Source organism: Crinia signifera, chromosome 3 (assembly GCF_055691185.1).
Source record: "Crinia signifera chromosome 3, ASM5569118v1, whole genome shotgun sequence".
Taxonomy (NCBI): Eukaryota; Metazoa; Chordata; class Amphibia; order Anura; family Myobatrachidae; genus Crinia; species Crinia signifera.
The window spans coordinates 343,046,404-343,066,514 of NC_139219.1; the positions used below are offsets into that span (position 1 = coordinate 343,046,404).

Below are 20,111 nucleotides of genomic sequence, written 5' to 3' on the forward strand. Positions count from 1 at the left end.
ATATGAGAAATGACCTTGTGTCTATTAATACTCCTAGAAATTGTAGTTCTTGAGTGGGCACGAGTTGACTCTTTTGCCAATTGATCAGTCATCCGTAATTTTGAAGTGTCTGAATGACGAAGTCCCTTGCTGAGATGGCCTCGTTTTTTGATTTCGCTGATATTAGCAGGTCGTCCAAATATGCCCAGATCGACATGTTCCATTTTCTCAAGTATTCTATGAGCACCACCAGGACCTTTGTAAATACTCGGGGTGACGAGGTTAGGCCGAACGGCAGACAAGTAAACTGGTAATGTTTTACCCCTATGCAAAACCTCAGGTACTTCCTGTCTTTTGCTGCTATGGGGATATGAAAATATGCGTCTTAGATCTATGGACACTAGATAGTTGTCCTTTCTTAGACCCATCACAATGGTTCTTAAGGTTTCCATGTGAAATTTTTTCTTCCACATGCAACCATTTAATTTTCTTAAATCGAGAATAGTTCTGAATCCGCCAGAAACTTTGTTTATCACGAAAAGACGGGAATAAAAACCTAATTCCCTTTCTAACTCTTGGACTTCCTGGACTGCTCCTGAGTCTATAAGCCCTTGCAAACTTAGACTTAGAGCTTCCCTCTCAACACCCGGAGGAGGAAGCTTTGAACTTAAAAATCTTGCCTTTGTCAACTTTGAAAGAAATTCCAAACGGTGACCCTTGGCGACTACTTCCAAAACCCATTCGTCTTGAATGGTCTGCTCCCAAACATGAAAAAAATTTTGTAGTCTTCCTGCCACAGGGTCTGCTCTACAGTAGGCATAACGTCATTGTCTCTGACCACCCCTCTTAAGGGACTGGCGAAAAAATGCTCTATTCGTATTGGACGTGTATCTGTCTGGATGAATATCCCGAAAATCTTCCTCTTTTGTCTTGAGGCAATCTAACTGACTTGCCGCCAGACATCCTCTGGATCATTTGATCCAACTTACTTCCGAATAAAAAGGTTCCTTTGTATGGCAAAGTGGCCAATTTATTCTTAGAGTGTGAATCCGCCGCCCAGGACTTTAACCATAGCGCCCTTCTGGCAACAATCCCTGATTTGGCAGAATGGTACTTGTGAGTTATCCGGGCGCCCGATGTTGAAATTGAATGTCAGTACAATAAGAGTACGATGCGACGCGATGCGACGCGATTTCCCTTGAAATGTCCTTGTATCCAAAATCGCATCGTAATCGCGTCGCATTGGATGCTATTGTATGGTATACAATGGCACGCGATGCGACGCGATTTTAACACATTTCAATGAAAAAATGCCCAAAACCCCCAAAAAGTGACAAAACTTAAATCTCATCCCCATTGTTAACGCCACTCCACTATTGACGCCAACCCGAAGCGTGGCGAGCGCAGCGAGCCCGCGAGGGGCGGCGGTACGCGTCCTCCGACCTTTTCATGCCCTACTATCCACGTCGGCGTGGAGTTGAGTATATAATAGTGTGGCGAGCGCAGCGAGCCACCGCGCCCGAAGCGTGGCGAGCGCAGCGAGCCCCGCGAGGGGACGCGGATACCTTCACAGGTAAGCGCGGCCCTTCGCGGGCTTCACAGGTATCCGCGTCCGCTCGCCACGCTTCGGGCTCGGTGGCTCGCTGCGCTCGCCACACTATTCTATTCTCAACTCCACGCTGACGTGGATAGTAGGGCATGAAAAGGTCGGAGGACGCGTACCGCCACCCCTCGCGGGCTCGCTGCGCTCACCACGCTTCGGGTTGGCGTCAATAGTGGAGTGGCGTTAACAATGGGGATGGGATTTAAGTTTTGTCACTTTTTGGGGGTTTTGGGCATTTTTTCATTGAAATAAATGTAAAATCGGGTCTCAGAGACCATTTTACATTGATTCCAATGTTTAAATCGGGTACACTGCTAAAATCGGGTGCTGATCTCGTCGCGTCGCATCGCATGCCATTTGGTTAACACGCGATCCGATGGTACCCGATCTAAAATCGGGCGCCCGGATAACTCACAAGTACCGGCAGAATAGTCCAAGACATCCAGGGATGCTTCGCAAATATAGTCTACTGCAAGTTGTACCTGAGCTAGATTTTTACCAATTTGTTCTCTAGATGTTCTGTCATGCAAATCATCTTGTATAGATACACACCAAATCCTAAGTGCTCGGGCAAGTGATGCAATGGCCACTCCCGACTTCATAGAAACAGTACTGGATATATGCAGTCTCTTAAAGGCACTCTCCATCTTTTTTTTCATTGAATCTTTCAATGTAGCCCCATCCTCAAGAGGAATAGTCGTACGGGTAGCAATTTCTGAAACCGCAGCATCAACTTTTGGGATGCCGCACCACTTAATAAAATCTTCATCCTCTATAGGATACATCCTATCTATTCTTTTGGGTGAGCCTATCCTTTTATCTGCATTAAGCCATTCTTTGGATAAAATGTATTTTACAACTTTATGTACTGGGAAGCAACGCCCTTTTTTGGACCTATCTTCAAATAGCGAATCCAGCTCAGTTTTCTCAGGTTGTTTATAATTAAGGGTTTTGTAAAGCTCTTTCAAAACCACATCCACCAATTCAAGATTAAACATTCTATCGTCTTCTGTTAATTCCCCTGATTCTACCGTTAGAATCACAAGAGTCTTTATCAGAATCACCATCTCCAGTAACAAGATCCCCTTGATCCAAGCTTGTCTGAGATCTAGATCTTTTGCTTGACAAGAACTCATCTTTTGACACAAAATTCTTTTTCATCCAACTCATTAGATTATTGGGTACTTGTGAGTTATCCGGGCGCCCGATTTTTGGTCGTATACGCATCGCGTCGCATCGCATGGCATCGTATGTTAACCAAATGGCATACGATGCGACGCGACGAGATGACCACCCGAACCCGATTTTACATCGCATGGCATCGTATGTTAACCAAATGGCATACGATGCGACGCGACGAGATGACCACCCGAACCCGATTTTACATCGGGTACCATGTAAAGTGATCACGTCGCATCGCATGTTAACCACATGGCATGCGATGCGATACCACCCGATTTTTGCAGTGTAAAACCCCTAGAAAGTGTCCCAAAAAGTGACACAATGTCAGTCCCATCCCCATTGTTAACGCCACTCCACTATCAACGTGAACCCGAAGCGTGGCGAGCGCAGCGAGCCCGCGAGGGGCGGCGGTACGCGTCCTCCGACCTTTTCATGCCCTACTATCCACTAGGGCGTGGAGTGAGAATATAATAGTGTGGCGAGCGCAGCGAGCCACCGAGCCCGAAGCGTGGCGAGCGCAGCGAGCCCCGCGAGGGGACACGGATACCTTCACAGGTAAGCGCGTCCCTTCGCGGGCTTCACAGGTGTCCACGTCGCCGTGGACACCTGTGAAGCCCGTGAAGGGACGCGCTTACCTGTGAAGGTATCAGTGTCCGCTCGCCACGCTTCGGGCTCGGTGGCTCGCTGCGCTCGCCACACTATTATATTCTCACTCCACGCCCTAGTGGATAGTAGGGCATGAAAAGGTCGGAGGACGCGTACCGCCGCCCCTCGCGGGCTCGCTGCGCTCGCCACGCTTCGGGTTCACGTTGATAGTGGAGTGGCTGTGAGCATCCAATATCATTCATCAATATCATGCATATCTGACACATTAAGGACAACTGAATTAAAGGTAATAACTGTGTAATTAACATAAGAATGAAATAAATTACAATAACAAATAATCATAAAGCACACAATAATCAATCAACATCATGATTTATCAACTAACGTGAGCGCATGCAGAATACGCTCAAATGCGTTGTCTCTCGCCAGGCATTTTCGCCACACGAACTCCTGCATGTAGGAATCTAGATGGCGGGCTGTGCCCCGCTGGCGTTTGTTGCGCCATTTTGCACACCCCCATAGTCTCTCAATGTTCTGTGTGTGTGCACCAGTCTCTGGGTCGACGAAATTAAAGCGGTGATTTACCCGCAAGTGGCTGTAACCAGCCCGCTCCAGTTCACTGGTTTGGTAGGCGCGCCAGCAATCACTGACGATGGTGCTGCCAGGTGCCACGTGCTCCACAATTGCACCAAGGAGAGTGGGTGCATCTCGTTTGGGAACTGCGACCATGAAACAGTCCCCTGTCTCCCGGCACACTCCTCCGAACACCCACTGCTGTGGGAGTATTCTGCCAACATTGGCCTTGCGCTTTACAAACAGGGTTTCATCAACCTCCACCATTTGCCCTGGGCCTCCAATCTGCCGTTGAGGCTGTGCCATTAAGTCACATTGGCATGCCTCCCGCATCAAGGCATTATAAAAAACGGTGCTTTTATTGCATAGTTTTAAATTCTTTGCACAGAACTCGATTGATGTCAGTTCATCACACCAGCACCAGATAAAGCGCAGGATCGTCATGAATGGGAGCCTGCACCCAGGATAGAACAGGGAGGCCCGCAGACTCTGTTTTTTGCTGCAGCTTTTAATATAGCAGCGCCATTTGCGCTCTTTCAGGGACAGGCGCATAGGGTGCCCATTTGGGCATGTGGCAGTCAATGGGAGCAGCCCTTTCTCCTGCAGGAATGCGACTGTCTCTTCCTCAGTTTTTGGGAGGCTGAAGATGCCATCAACCAAAGCCATTTTGGCAATAATGGTGTAAGGGGTGAAATGGGGCAGGTGTAAGGGGCCAAATGGGGCAATATTGGGGTAAATGTCCAAAAATTCACCTCACAAATATGGAACAACGCTGTAAATCAATATCTCTCTCAGTAAAACACTTGCTCTCTCCTCTGGAAACTACCTCACACTGTTTTTCTGCCAGATGTGCCAGAGGGCGGGTTTAAAAATGGGCGGGAAGTGTAAACATCGCGTCGCGTCGCATCGCATCCCATTGTATACCATACAATAAGCATACGATGCGACGAGATACGACGCGATGGAAAATCGCGTCGCATCGTATGCTTATTATAATGGCATGCGATGACCACATCGGGCGCCCGGATAACTCACAAGTACCGATTATTGATTTGCGATGATACACTGGCTTCCGATACTTTCTTACTACACTCCTGACATAACGACTCTTCTCCCACAAATGACTTATCACATGATGGGCAAAACTTGTCAGTTCTTTTCTTCTTACACAACTTTTTCTTAGGTGCTGAAGGCACACTACACTAAAAAGAGAAACAATGATCACTAATTAACTCAACACCTTGCAGAATTTGAATATAACCAGTCCTCACAGAGGACTTACCTGGGCAGCGGTGTATCAGTTTTAGGAGAGGCATCTTCCATATTCAGGTGTGTGCAGTGATACTCCTTAGGTAGAAAGACTCCCAAAGACAGGCAGCGCCTATTACACCGACCAGGCGCCTTATATACCCTACTTCCGGGTATCTGACACGCACGCGACCCGCTGTGGAACGCAGGCCGCGTGTGCACTGTGCGCGTCACATCCGGCTATCTACTTCCGCCGGGAGAAGTTTAAGATGCCGGCTTACTCCACCGCCTGCGCCCGCACTCTGCCTCACAGCATCTGTGGATGGACAGCGTCTGGCAGCGCTCCGGAGCACATGGAGCTTCCACCTGCCCCCACTCCTTGCTGCCGCCGACTCACCGCTGCTGACAGCGATACACTGGTAAGTTCTGGAACCACCTGAAGATGCTCTCACAGCAAGCAACCGACCCAAGCTGTATCCATAGGTCAATGCCACCGGCCAGGACCTTATATATATCGGCAATACTAGCTCACCTTCACTGCCCAGGTCCAGCAGCAAACAGCCTGCTGGTTTATGCATAAAATAACAAACGCTCCTATCCACTAACTACCTGCTTACAGATAGGAGACAGGAAAAAGACTAAAGGTGCATGGGGAGGTGACTGACTATATAGACGAGGAAGAGGAGGAGCATGATCCTGGGGTAGAAAAAACTACCTGTCTAATTAGAAGGAGAAGAGGGATAAACCCATTGTAATGGCTGGCATGAATTATTCTAATTTTCCACCAAATGCTATCAACTTGGCACCCAATGCTCAGGGGTGCCGGACATAGCCCCAGGCTTCAACCCTGGCCCTTGGGTACCCTAGAGAGGGGGAACCCCACTACTGCAAGGATTCACTAGTTGGGGGGTTAATACCTCGTTCACAGGGACAGATATAAACGTGTTCCCCAGGATGTGGAATAGTGGAGCCCAGTGGTGGTATACATCTTTTATCCCCCTTATTTTTGGAACTAGGACCGACCCAAGAGCCCACTTCTGTTTCTATAAATACAGGCAACCCCGACACAATTTTTTCCCTGTGTTTTTGGAACTAGTACCAGCTCAGCCCGGGGATGGTTATGCTTGGAAGGGGGGACCCCATGCTGGGTTTTTTACACATAGAAGTTCATGTTCGTCAAGGTGTTTGACTGCTGGCAAACTCAGCAGCCAAAACACCAATCACTTCACCATCAACAAATGCAAATCCTGAGAACACAGCAGCTTAGTAAATAAGTAGTACATAGTAGATAAGACTGAATAAAGACTTGCGTCCATCGAGTTCAACCTAGGTTTTAATAGCTTATCCCTTGTTAAAGACAGAATATGATTCCTTTTAAAGATAGATTATGATTCTTATATGTACCCTTGGATGTTTGTCTAACCTTATTTTAAACGTATTTATTGTGTCCGCCAACACCACATCACCAAGTTCCACAGTTTGACTGCTCTGACCGTAAAAAAAAAAAAAATTTGTTTGAGGGAACAAAATCTTCTTTCTTCTAATCTAAACTCGTGCCCCTGTGTCCTAGATTCCTTTCTTGCAGTAAAACGGGTGCTTGACAGTGATAGGAGAGGATCTGTGTGGCCTGTACAGTGGGATGTGATTGATAGGACAGAGGATATGTGTGGACTGTGCAGTGCGGATGTGATTGGATTGGACAGAGGATATGTGTGGCCTGTACAGTGGGGATGTGATTGGATAGGAGAGGATATGTTTGACCTGTACAGTGGGGATGTGATTGGATAGGAGAGGATATGTGTGGACTGTACAGTGGGATATGATTGGATAGGAAAGGATATGTGTGACCTGTACAGTGGGGATGTGATTGGATAGGACAGAGGATATGTGTGGCCTGTACATTGCGGATGTGATTGGATAGGAGAGGATATGTGTGGACTCTACAGTGGGATGTGATTGGATAGGACAGAGGATATGTGTGGTCTGTACAGTGGGGATGTGATTGGATAGGACAGAGGATATGTGTGGTCTGTACAGTGGGGATGTGATTGGATAGGACAGAGGATATGTGTGGCCTGTACAGTGGGGATGTGATTGGATAGGACAGAGGATATGTGTGGCCTGTACATTGCGGATGTGATTGGATAGGAGAGGATATGTGTGGACTCTACAGTGGGATGTGATTGGATAGGACAGAGGATATGTGTGGTCTGTACAGTGGGGATGTGATTGGATAGGACAGAGGATATGTGTGGTCTGTACAGTGGGGATGTGATTGGATAGGACAGAGGATATGTGTGGCCTGTACAGTGGGGATGTGATTGGATAGGAGAGGATATGTGTGGTCTGTACAGTGGGGATGTGATTGGATAGGAGAGGATATGTGTGGCCTGTACAGTGGGGATGTGATTGGATAGGACAGAGGATATGTGTGGCCTGTACAGTGGGGATGTGATTGGATAGGAGAGGATATGTGTGGCCTGTACAGTGGGGATGTGATTGGATAGGAGAGAATATGTGTGGCCTGTACAGTGGGGATGTCATTGGATAGGACAGAGGATATGTGTGGTCTGTACAGTGGGATGTGATTGGATAGGACAGAGGATATGTGTGGACTGTGCAGTGCGGATGTGATTGGATAGGACAGAGGATATGTGTGGTCTGTACAGTGGGGATGTGATTGGATAGGAGAGTATATGTGTGGTTTCTACAGTGGGGATGTGATTGGATAGGAGGGGATATGTATAGTCTCTACAGTGGGGATGTGATTGGATAGGAGAGGATATGTGTAGTCTCTACAGTGTGGATGTGATTGGATAGGAGAGGATATGTGTGGTCTGTACAGTGGGGATGTGATTGGATAGGAGAGGATATGTGTGGACTGTACAGTGGGGATGTGATTGGATAGGACAGAGGATATGTGTGGCCTGTACAGTGGGTAGTGATTGGATAGGAGAGGATATGTGTGGCCTGTACAGTGGGTAGTGATTGGATAGGACAGAGGATATGTGTGGTCTGTACAGTGGGTAGTGATTGGATAGGACAGAGGATATGTGTGGCCTGTACAGTGGGGATTTGATTGGATAGGACAGAGGATATGTGTGGCCTGTACAGTGGGGATGTGATTGGATAGGAGAGGATATGTGTGGTCTGTACAGTGGGGATGTGATTGGATAGAAGAGGATATGTGTGGCCTGTACAGTGGGGATGTGATTGGATAGGAGAGGATATGTGTGGTCTGTACAGTGGGGATGTGATTGGATAGGAGAGGATATGTGTGGTCTGTACAGTGGGGATGTGATTGGATAGGAGAGGATATGTGTGGCCTGTACAGTGGGGATGTGATTGGATAGGACAGAGGATATGTGTGGTCTGTACAGTGGGGATGTGATTGGATAGGACAGAGGATATGTGTGGCCTGTACAGTGGGGATGTGATTGGATAGGAGAGGATATGTGTGGTCTGTACAGTGGGGATGTGATTGGATAGGACAGAGGATATGTGTGGTCTGTACAGTGGGGATGTGATTGGATAGGACAGAGGATATGTGTGGCCTGTACAGTGGGGATGTGATTGGATAGGACAGAGGATATGTGTGGTCTGTACAGTGGGGATGTGATTGGATAGGACAGAGGATATGTGTGGCCTGTACAGTAAGGATGTGATTGGATAGGACAGAGGATATGTGTGGCCTGTACAGTGCGGATGTGATTGGATAGGAGAGGATATGTGTGACCTGTACAGTGGGGATGTGATTGGATAGGAGAGGATATGTGTGACCTGTACAGTGGGGATGTGATTGGATAGGACAGAGGATATGCGTGGACTGTACAGTAAGGATGTGATTGGATAGGACAGAGGATATGTGTGGCCTGTACAGTGGGTAGTGATTGGATAGGACAGAGGATATGTGTGGTCTGTACAGTGGGGATGTGATTGGATAGGACAGAGGATATGTGTGGACTGTACAGTGGGGATGTGATTGGATAGTAGAGGATATGTGTGGTCTGTACAGTGGGGATGTGATTGGATAGGAGAGGATATGTGTGGCCTGTACAGTGGGGATGTGATTGGATAGGAGAGGATATGTGTGTACTGTACAGTGGGGATGTGATTGGATAGGACAGAGGATATGTGTGGTCTGTACAGTGGGGATGTGATTGGATAGGAGAGGATATGTGTGGTCTGTACAGTGGTAATGTGATTAGATAGGAGGGGATGTGTGTAGTCTGTACAGTGGGGATGTGATTGAATAGGACAGAGGATGTGTGGGCTGTACAGTGTGGATGTGATTGGATAGGACAGAGGATATTTGTGGTCTGTACAGTGCGGATGTGATTGGATAGGAGAGGATATGTGTGGTCTGTACAGTGGGGATGTGATTGGATAGGACAGAGGATATGTGTGGCCTGTACAGTGGGGATGTGATTGGATAGGACAGAGGATATGTGTGGTCTGTACAGTGGGGATGTGATTGGATAGGAGAGGATATGCGTGGTCTGTACAGTGTGGATGTGATTGGATAGGACAGAGGATATGCGTGGACTGTACAGTGGGGATGTGATTGGACAGGAGAGGATATGTGTGGCCTGTACAGTGGGGATGTGATTGGATAGGAGAGGATATGTGTGACCTGTACAGTGGGGATGTGATTGGATAGGAGAGGATATGTGTGGTCTGTACAGTGGGGATGTGATTGGATAGGAGAGGATATGTGTGGTCTGTACAGTGGGGATGTGATTGGATAGGAGAGGATATGTGTGGTCTGTACAGTGGGGATGTGATTGGATAGGAGAGGATATGTGTGGCCTGTACAGTGGGTAGTGATTGGATAGGACAGAGGATATGTGTGGTCTGTAAAGTGGGGATGTGATTAGATAGGAGGGGATGTGTGTAGTCTGTACAGTGGGGATGTGATTGGATAGGACAGAGGATGTGTGGCCTGTACAGTGTGGATGTGATTGGGTAGGACAGAGGATATGTGTGGTCTGTACAGTGGGGATGTGATTGGATAGGACAGAGGATATGTGTGGTCTGTAAAGTGGGGATGTGATTAGATAGGAGGGGATGTGTGTAGTCTGTACAGTGGGGATGTGATTGGATAGGACAGAGGATGTGTGGCCTGTACAGTGTGGATGTGATTGGGTAGGACAGAGGATATGTGTGGCCTGTACAGTGCGGATGTGATTGGATAGGACAGAGGATATGCGTGGACTGTACAGTGGGGATGTGATTGGATAGGACAGAGGATATGTGTGGTCTGTACAGTGGGTAGTGATTGGATAGGACAGAGGATATGTATGGTCTGTACAGTGGGGATGTGATTGGATAGGAGGGGATGTGTGTAGTCTGTACAGTGGGGATGTGATTGGATAGGACAGAGGATGTGTGGCCTGTACAGTGTGGATGTGATTGGATAGGACAGAGGATATGTGTGGTCTGTACAGTGGGGATGTGATTAGATAGGACAGAGGATATGTGTGGTCTGTACAGTGAGGATGTGATTGGATAGGAGAGGATATGTGTGGCCTGTACAGTGGGGATGTGATTGGATAGGACAGAGGATATGTGTGGCCTGTACAGTGGGGATGTGATTGGATAGGAGAGGATATGTGTGGTCTGTACAGTGGGGATGTGATTGGATAGGACAGAGGATATGTGTGGTCTGTACAGTGGGGATGTGATTGGATAGGACAGAGGATATGTGTGGCCTGTACAGTGGAGATGTGATTGGATAGGAGAGGATATGTGTGGTCTGTACAGTGGGGATGTGATTGGATAGGAGAGGATATGTGTGGACTGTACAGTGGGGATGTGATTGGATAGGAGAGGATATGTGTGGTCTGTACAGTAAGGATATGATTGGATAGGACAGAGGATATGTGTGGCCTGTACAGTGGGGATGTGATTGTATAGGACAGAGGATATGTGTGGTCTGTACAGTGGGGATGTGATTAGATAGGAGGGGATGTGTGTAGTCTGTACAGTGGGGATGTGATTGGATAGGAGAGGATATGTGTGGTCTGTACAGCCGAGATGTGATTGGATAGGACAGAGGATATGTGTGGCCTGTACAGTGGGGATGTGATTGGATAGGAGAGGATATGTGTGGTCTGTACAGCCGGGATGTGATTGGATAGGATATGTGTGGCCTGTACAGTGTGGATGTGATTGGATAGGACAGAGGATATGTGTGGTCTGTACAGTGGGGATGTGATTGGATAGGACAGAGGATATGTGTGGCCTGTACAGTGGGGATGTCATTGGATAGGACAGAGGATATGTGTGGCCTGTACAGTGGGGATGTCATTGGATAGGACAGAGGATATGTGTGACCTGTACAGTGGGGATGTGATTGGATAGGAGAGGATATGTGTGGTCTGTACAGTGGGAATGTGATTGGATAGGAGAGGATATGTGTGGTCTGTACAGTGGGGATGTGATTGGATAGGACAGAGGATATGTGTGGCCTGTACAGTGGGGATGTGATTGGATAGGACAGAGGATATGTGTGGTCTGTACAGTGGGGATGTGATTGGATAGGACAGAGGATATGTGTGGCCTGTACAGTGGGGATGTGATTGGATAGGAGAGGATATGTGTGGCCTGTACAGTGGGGATGTGATTGGATAGGACAGAGGATATGTGTGGTCTGTACAGTGGGGATGTGATTGGATAGGACAGAGGATATGTGTGGCCTGTACAGTGGAGATGTGATTGGATAGGAGAGGATATGTGTGGTCTGTACAGTGGGGATGTGATTGGATAGGAGAGGATATGTGTGGACTGTACAGTGGGGATGTGATTGGATAGGAGAGGATATGTGTGGTCTGTACAGTAAGGATGTGATTGGATAGGACAGAGGATATGTGTGGCCTGTACAGTGGGGATGTGATTGTATAGGACAGAGGATATGTGTGGTCTGTACAGTGGGGATGTGATTAGATAGGAGGGGATGTGTGTAGTCTGTACAGTGGGGATGTGATTGGATAGGAGAGGATATGTGTGGTCTGTACAGCCGAGATGTGATTGGATAGGACAGAGGATATGTGTGGCCTGTACAGTGGGGATGTGATTGGATAGGAGAGGATATGTGTGGTCTGTACAGCCGGGATGTGATTGGATAGGATATGTGTGGCCTGTACAGTGTGGATGTGATTGGATAGGACAGAGGATATGTGTGGTCTGTACAGTGGGGATGTGATTGGATAGGACAGAGGATATGTGTGGCCTGTACAGTGGGGATGTGATTGGATAGGACAGAGGATATGTGTGACCTGTACAGTGGGGATGTGATTGGATAGGAGAGGATATGTGTGGTCTGTACAGTGGGAATGTGATTGGATAGGAGAGGATATGTGTGGTCTGTACAGTGGGGATGTGATTGGATAGGACAGAGGATATGTGTGGCCTGTACAGTGGGGATGTCATTGGATAGGACAGAGGATATGTGTGACCTGTACAGTGGGGATGTGATTGGATAGGAGAGGATATGCGGGGTCTGTACAGTGGGGATGTGATTGGATAGGAGAGGATATGTGTGGTCTGTACAGTGGGGATGTGATTGGATAGGACAGAGGATATGTGTGGCCTGTACAGTGGGGATGTGATTGGATAGGACAGAGGATATGTGTGGTCTGTACAGTGTGGATGTGATTGGATAGGAGAGGATATGTGTGGCCTGTACAGTGGGGATGTGATTGGATAGGACAGAGGATATGTGTGGTCTGTACAGTGGGGATGTGATTGGATAGGAGAGGATATGTGTGGACTGTACAGTGGGGATGTGATTGGATAGGACAGAGGATGTGTGTGGTCTGTACAGGGGGGGTGTGATTGGATAGGAGAGGATATGTGTGGACTGTACAGTGGGGATGTGATTGGATAGGAGAGGATATGTGTGGCCTGTACAGTGGGGATGTGATTAGATAGGAGAGGATATGTGTGGCATGTACAGTGGGGATGTGATTGGATAGGACAGAGGATATATGTGGTCTGTACAGTGTGGATGTGATTGGATAGGACAGAGGATATGTGTGGTCTGTACAGTGGGGATGTGATTGGATAGGAGAGGATATGTGTGGCCTGTACAGTGGGGATGTGATTGGATAGGACAGAGGATGTGTGTGGTCTGTACAGGGGGGTGTGATTGGATAGGAGAGGATATGTGTGGTCTGTACAGTGGGGATGTGATTGGATAGGAGAGGATGTGTGTGGTCTGTACAGTGGGGATGTGATTGGATAGGACAGAGGATGTGTGTGGTCTGTACAGGGGGGTGTGATTGGATAGGAGAGGATATGTGTGGTCTGTACAGTGGTGATGTGATTGGATAGGAGAGGATATGTGTGGTCTGTACAGTGGTGATGTGATTGGATAGGAGAGGATATGTGTGGACTGTACAGTGGGGATGTGATTGGATAGGAGAGGATATGTGTGGTCTGTACAGTGGGGATGTGATTGGATAGGAGAGGATATGTGTGGTCTGTACAGTGGGGATGTGATTGGATAGGACAGAGGATATGTGTGGTCTGTACAGTGGGGATGTGATTGGATAGGACAGAGGATATGTGTGGACTGTACAGTGGGGATGTGATTGGATAGGAGAGGATATGTGTGGTCTGTACAGTGTGGATGTGATTGGATAGGACAGAGGATATGTGCGGTCTGTACAGTGGGGATATGATTGGATAGGACAGAGGATATGTGTGGTCTGTACAGTGGTGATGTGATTGGATAGGACAGAGGATATGTATGGCCTGTACAGTGGGGATGTGATTGGATAGGAGAGGATATGTGTGGCCTGTACAGTGGGGATGTGATTGGATAGGAGAGGATATGTGTGGTCTGTACAGTAGGGATGTGATTGGATAGGACAGAGGATATGTGCGGTCTGTACAGTGGGGATATGATTGGATAGGACAGAGGATATGTGTGGTCTGTACAGTGGTGATGTGATTGGATAGGACAGAGGATATGTGTGGCCTGTACAGTGGGGATGTGATTGGATAGGAGAGGATATGTGTGGCCTATACAGTAGGGATGTGATTGGATAGGACAGAGGATATGTGCGGTCTGTACAGTGGGGATGTGATTGGATTGGACAGAGGATATGTGTGGTCTGTACAGTGGTGATGTGATTGGATAGGACAGAGGATATGTGTGGCCTGTACAGTGGGGATGTGATTGGATAGGACAGAGGATATGTGTGGTCTGTACAGTGGGGATGTGATTGGATAGGACAGAGGATATGTGTGGACTGTACAGTGTGGATGTGATTGGATAGGACAGAGGATATGTGTGGACTGTACAGTGGGGATGTGATTGGATAGGAGAGGATATGTGTGGCCTGTACAGTGGGGATGTGATTGGATAGGACAGAGGATATGTGTGGCCTGTACAGTGGGGATGTGATTGGATAGGAGAGGATATGTGTGGCCTGTACAGTGGGGATGTGATTGGATAGGAGAGGATATGCGTGGCCTGTACAGTGGGGATGTGATTGGATAGGAGAGGATATGCGTGGCCTACGCAGTGGGGATGTGATTGGATAGGAGAGGATATGTGTGGCCTGTACAGTGGGATGTGATTGGATAGGAGAGGATATGTGTGGCCTGTACAGTGGGGATGTGATTGTAGGCATGACAGGATATTACGTCATTAAAATCCCGTTAGTATACTAATGTCCGGGGATATATTATAGGGTGCACCCATGAGGATTGACATTAGTGTCCTAGGTATCCATCTTCCCGCCACTACTTAGTGACGCTAGCGCTCTGAGCTAAATGGTCTATAAGGACAGAACGTCCCTTCTGGTGACACGCGCTACGGTCGGGTTCATACTGACTGACATTTGTGTAGACGTCAGTAACCGGCCCATAGTATAAAACATTACACTTCTGGGCAGACGGGCACTAAGAGGTAATGAAGTTTGCGGGTCTATATGATTAAGATATAAGATATTTACTTCCCCATTGGCAGGGGAAGCAAATGTTAGGGGACAATATGTCCGGATTGATTAGTTCCTATGTATAAGAATACTACTATATGTCCTGCTATTGGTGTACTATGATGTCACCTTAGATCTGGTTAATACTGATTGGCCAGTAGAAGCGCTACATCATTTCCGGTCACCTGACTAAGGTGAAATAGAATTAATAAATATATATATACACATACATACATATATATATATATATACACACACACACACACATACACACAGTAAAGATGTATGCTGATTGTTTTTTTAAGTTGTTATTGTGACATGCTTCTCTATCTATGAAATGCCAGCCTTTTCCATCTTATTATCTCCTATTTTTTATATGAACAATTACTAGTAGCTCTTTGACCTGGAAATTATTATTAGGGTCATAGTTCATCTTAGAATAAATGTACGTTTATGACATGATTAAGTATATTATTTATTCATATGATACTTGGGATTTTATTATATAGTCTGTCTCTGCTAATATTTACTGAATATATTGAATTCAAATACGTCTAAAATGGGTGAATCAATTAATTATGCTAATAAGCCCTAATTGACCACAAACTCTAAAGAAGCCCTAACATCAGCGACTGTGATTGTGGCAGATGAATGTTGGGAAGAGGAGATTTGTTCCCCCTACATTGTGCCAGGTAGTGTGGCGGAGCTGGACGCTGTGGTCCCACATGGGGCTGATGGACTGGTGCGCATGGAGCCTGTGCCAGTATACAGGACAGGGACTGCCCCCAAAGAATAGCCCCATAGCAGAGCTGTGCTCCGAGGCAGTGATGGTGATTGCTGCAATCAGCCACTGTCACAAGCAGCTGACCAGTGTACCCAGCTGGGGTAGGGTAGTAGCCAAAGGATGGGAGCTTCCATTTTGCAGAGATGGGAGATGGAGACTTCAAAACCAGCTGTCCAGGGATCAAGACTGTGCCGACAGAGGAGGCTGCAGAGGGGGCTGGACAGCACCTCTACCCAACTGGGGGGGCAACATCCTACCTCCGGCTGGGAAAAAAGGAGAAGATGCCCTGTGTGCACTCTGCCACCCTAGCACCCCAGGGTGGTTACCCCATGTATCTGTGGAGGAATGTGGAGGATAAGGAGCTAAGATCAGGGGACTGGTATGTACCTGTGAGCCACAAGGTAGAGAGGTACCAGAGACTGTGAATACACGATCAGAGCCGGAAGTAAATGTGGAGGTGTGGCTCGGCTGTAGGAAGAAGGGGAGTGAAGATTCCCACATGACCGGGGCAAATCCTGTAGCTAGGATACTGGAGGTTGTGTTACCAATGGGGAGCCCAGGTATAAAAAATACACATCCACTACCGCTGCCTGCATCACACATCCACTACCGCTGCCTGCATCACACATCCACTGCCGCTGCCTGCATCACACATCCACTGCCGCTGCCTGCATTACACATCCACTGCCGCTGCCTGCATCACACATCCACTGCCACTGCCTGCATCACACATCCACTGCCACTGCCTGCATCACACATCCACTGCCTGCATCACACATCCACTGCCGCTGCCTGCATCACACATCCACTGCCGCTGCCACTGCCTGCATCACACATCCACTACCGCTGCCTGCATCACACATCCACTGCCACTGCCTGCATCACACATCCACTACCGCTGCCTGCATCACACATCCACTACCGCTGCCTGCATCACACATCCACTGCCGCTGCCTGCATCACACATCCACTGCCTGCATCACACATCCACTGCCACTGCCTGCATCACACATCCACTGCCTGCATCACACATTGGCTGCCTGCATGACATATCCACTACCTGCATCACATATCCGCTGCAGAAGGGGGATTTAAATAGCTTAAATAGCAACAGTAAACAGCTGGAGTAATCAGCGGCCATATTGGTCCCTGGTATAAATAGAGGAATCAAACCAAGGGGACAACACCTTTGCAAATGCTGGGAACCTTCCAAGCAAAACGCATCAGGCATAGACATCCCTTTCCTAAAAGAACCCATGTAGAATACAAAAACGAATTCCTAAACCAGGACTTATACGAGGACTACCAGGAGCAGTAATTGCACAGCAAGACAAATACACCACTCCAAAGGGTTTTTCCAATATTCTGCAATACATCGAAGGACTTATCACCCAAAAATCATGAGTGGTATCAGCAACAAACTGACCATTTTATCCACTATAGTGCAGATTTAGGAACAGGATCCTATCATGAGGAAAACAGGGGTGTCCATCTCCTTACCCCAATCTAGCAAAGCATGAAATAATCTTTTTCATTGATTTTTTTATTGAGTTTTCCTTTTATAATTAATATTTTAATAATGTCTATTGCATGTTATATAAAAATTTTCAATTAGACACGCATAATTTCCTCAAAGGGCAGATATATATTTTATTGTGTTTTATAACAAATCCGCAACCTGCACCACACGTACGCTGCCTGCATCACACATCAACTACCGCTGCCTGCATCACACATCAACTACCGCTGCCTGCATCACACATCAACTACCGCTGCCTGCATCACACATCAACTACCGCTGCCTGCATCACACATCAACTACCGCTGCCTGCATCACACATCAACTACCGCTGCCTGCATCACACATCAACTACCGCTGCCTGCATCACACATCAACTACCGCTGCCTGCATCACACATCCGCTGCCTGCATCACACATCCGCTACCGCTGCCTGCATCACACATCCGCTACCGCTGCCTGCATCACACATCAACTACCGCTGCCTGCATCACACATCAACTACCGCTGCCTTCATCACACATCAACTACCGCTGCCTGCATCACACATCAACTACCGCTGCCTTCATCACACATCAACTACCGCTGCCTTCATCACACATCAACTACCGCTGCCTTCATCACACATCAACTACCGCTGCCTGCATCACACATCAACTACCGCTGCCTGCATCACACATCAACTACCGCTGCCTGCATCACACATCAACTACCGCTGCCTTCATCACACATCAACTACTGCTGCCTGCATCACACATCAACTACCGCTGCCTTCATCACACATCAACTACCGCTGCCTGCATCACACATCCGCTGCCTGCATCACACATCCGCTACCGCTGCCTGCATCACACATCAACTACCGCTGCCTGCATCACACATCAACTACCGCTGCACCCGTAAGGACATACTTTTCTTTCTTCTTTCTAATAAAGCTATCTCCATATTGTCCAGTGGTCGCACACCTCCCACAGCAAACATACACATTGTAGGCTTATGCCAGTCTGTTATTACTCAGGGGGGTCCTAATTTCCTCAAAAATTTAATGAGGATCCTGTGCGGGTGACTACCTCTCTATTTTTGTTGCTCTAACTACTGGGTCTGCCTGGGGATGCAAAATGCCTAACAGCACCAGGCCAATGACGGCCTAGTCGTAAACACCTCAGACAGGAGAACTGGGGTACCTAGTGTTCATTCTAGCACCCGCCATATTTGAAAACCCATGCAGTTCCTGTTCCCTGCCTGGGGTGTTGCTGTCTGCTGTGGTGTTTCTAGCACAGGTCTGGTTTGCATATCAGTGCTGATATACAGGCCACACTGTGCTAGAAGCACTACAGCAGACAGCGACACCCCAGGCAGGGAAAGGGAACTGCATGGGTTTTCAAAAATGGCAGGTGCTAGATTGAACAATAGGTACCTCCAGCAATACCTATGCAGAAAATATAACTAACCAATAACGTAAATGGCGGCACAGTAATCCGGTACCCCAAAATGACCAAACCAAGGAGTATAATGCGCCTCTCCAATCCGGGGAGGACTGAACAAAGGTGGAACAAATGACTACAAAACCAACACAAGGAATTGGTAGCTTGACAGCAAACAGGGATAAAGAAATAGAACCAGGCTCCAATGGAGCACTTACATGACCTCACACAGGCACGGGCGAAACAGGAGACTTCCAACAGCTGCAGATGGGAAGAAGCAAGCTGGGACAGACTGGAGCAGACTGACAGGATACCAGACATAATGGAACCAGGCTGAAAGTGCCAAAAGGCCAGGAAAGGTTGCACTGGGCTATAAACCCACTCTGCACAAGCTTTACGTCTCTCTTCTGTATGGATCACTAGCTCCCATTCACTATTACAGGACTTTCATCGGGCTGCTCCCATCCTATGGAATGCCCTTCCACGCACAATAAGACTCTCCACTAGCCTCCAAACTTTCAAGCGTTCCCTGAAAACACATTTCTTCAGGCAAGCCTATCATATTTATGTACCACACACATAACCCTCTGAGGCACTTATATATTATATAGCTTCCCTTCTGGACCTGTAACTTGGTGGGACTGCTATGCTATTATTGGTGCCTTCCCTTGTGTTTCCCCCCTATATCCCTATAGATTGTAAGCTTGCAGCAGGGCCCTCCTACCTCCATGCTTGTATGTTGTTACCCAGTTTGTTTTATCACTGTCTACTATTGTAAAGCGCAACGGAATCTGCTGCACTATATAAGACACTATAACGGAATCTGCTGCACTATATAAGAAACTGTAAATAAATAAATAAATAAACAGGGAGAAACGGACTAATGACCAGCAGACGGCTGGTGAGCTCTAAACAGAGCAGTACTCTGACAGGTGACCAGCTGGAAACAGGAAATAGCAGCTACTTGCAAAAAGGAACAGGAAAATATCACCGGTAGGGCAGTGCTGGGGAGAATGCCTTAAGAAGGGCTCAAGTGATCAATCACCTGTGAAAGATCCAGCGCAGCTCCCAAACTGGAATAACGAGGTCATTACCTCCCAGGCTTGTGCATAAATCAACTCACAGAAGAATGAGCTGCAAAGGCACAGACTCACCACCGGAGGCCACCAGAGAGTCCATTATCAGAAACTGACATGACAGAAATGAGCCATAATAAGTGACTCATGACACAGGCTTTGTGTCTGCA

The 20,111-nt window shown here is 47.6% G+C and overlaps 1 protein-coding gene across 5 annotated transcripts in view; it reads right to left on the reverse strand.

Annotated features, from left to right (window-relative positions):
• LOC146064951 (uncharacterized) overlaps positions 1-20,111 on the reverse strand; it is a 101,229-nt gene that overhangs the window by 70,219 nt on the left and 10,899 nt on the right. Inside the window, exon 1 of one of the 5 annotated variants that reach the window (XM_083179004.1) lies at positions 16,310-16,516. The exons of the other annotated variants lie outside the window; for them this stretch is intronic. The gene's annotated coding sequence lies outside the window, so the exon portion shown is untranslated. Of the gene's footprint in view, positions 1-16,309; positions 16,517-20,111 lie in introns of those variants that run through there. 5 annotated transcript variants of the gene reach the window in all.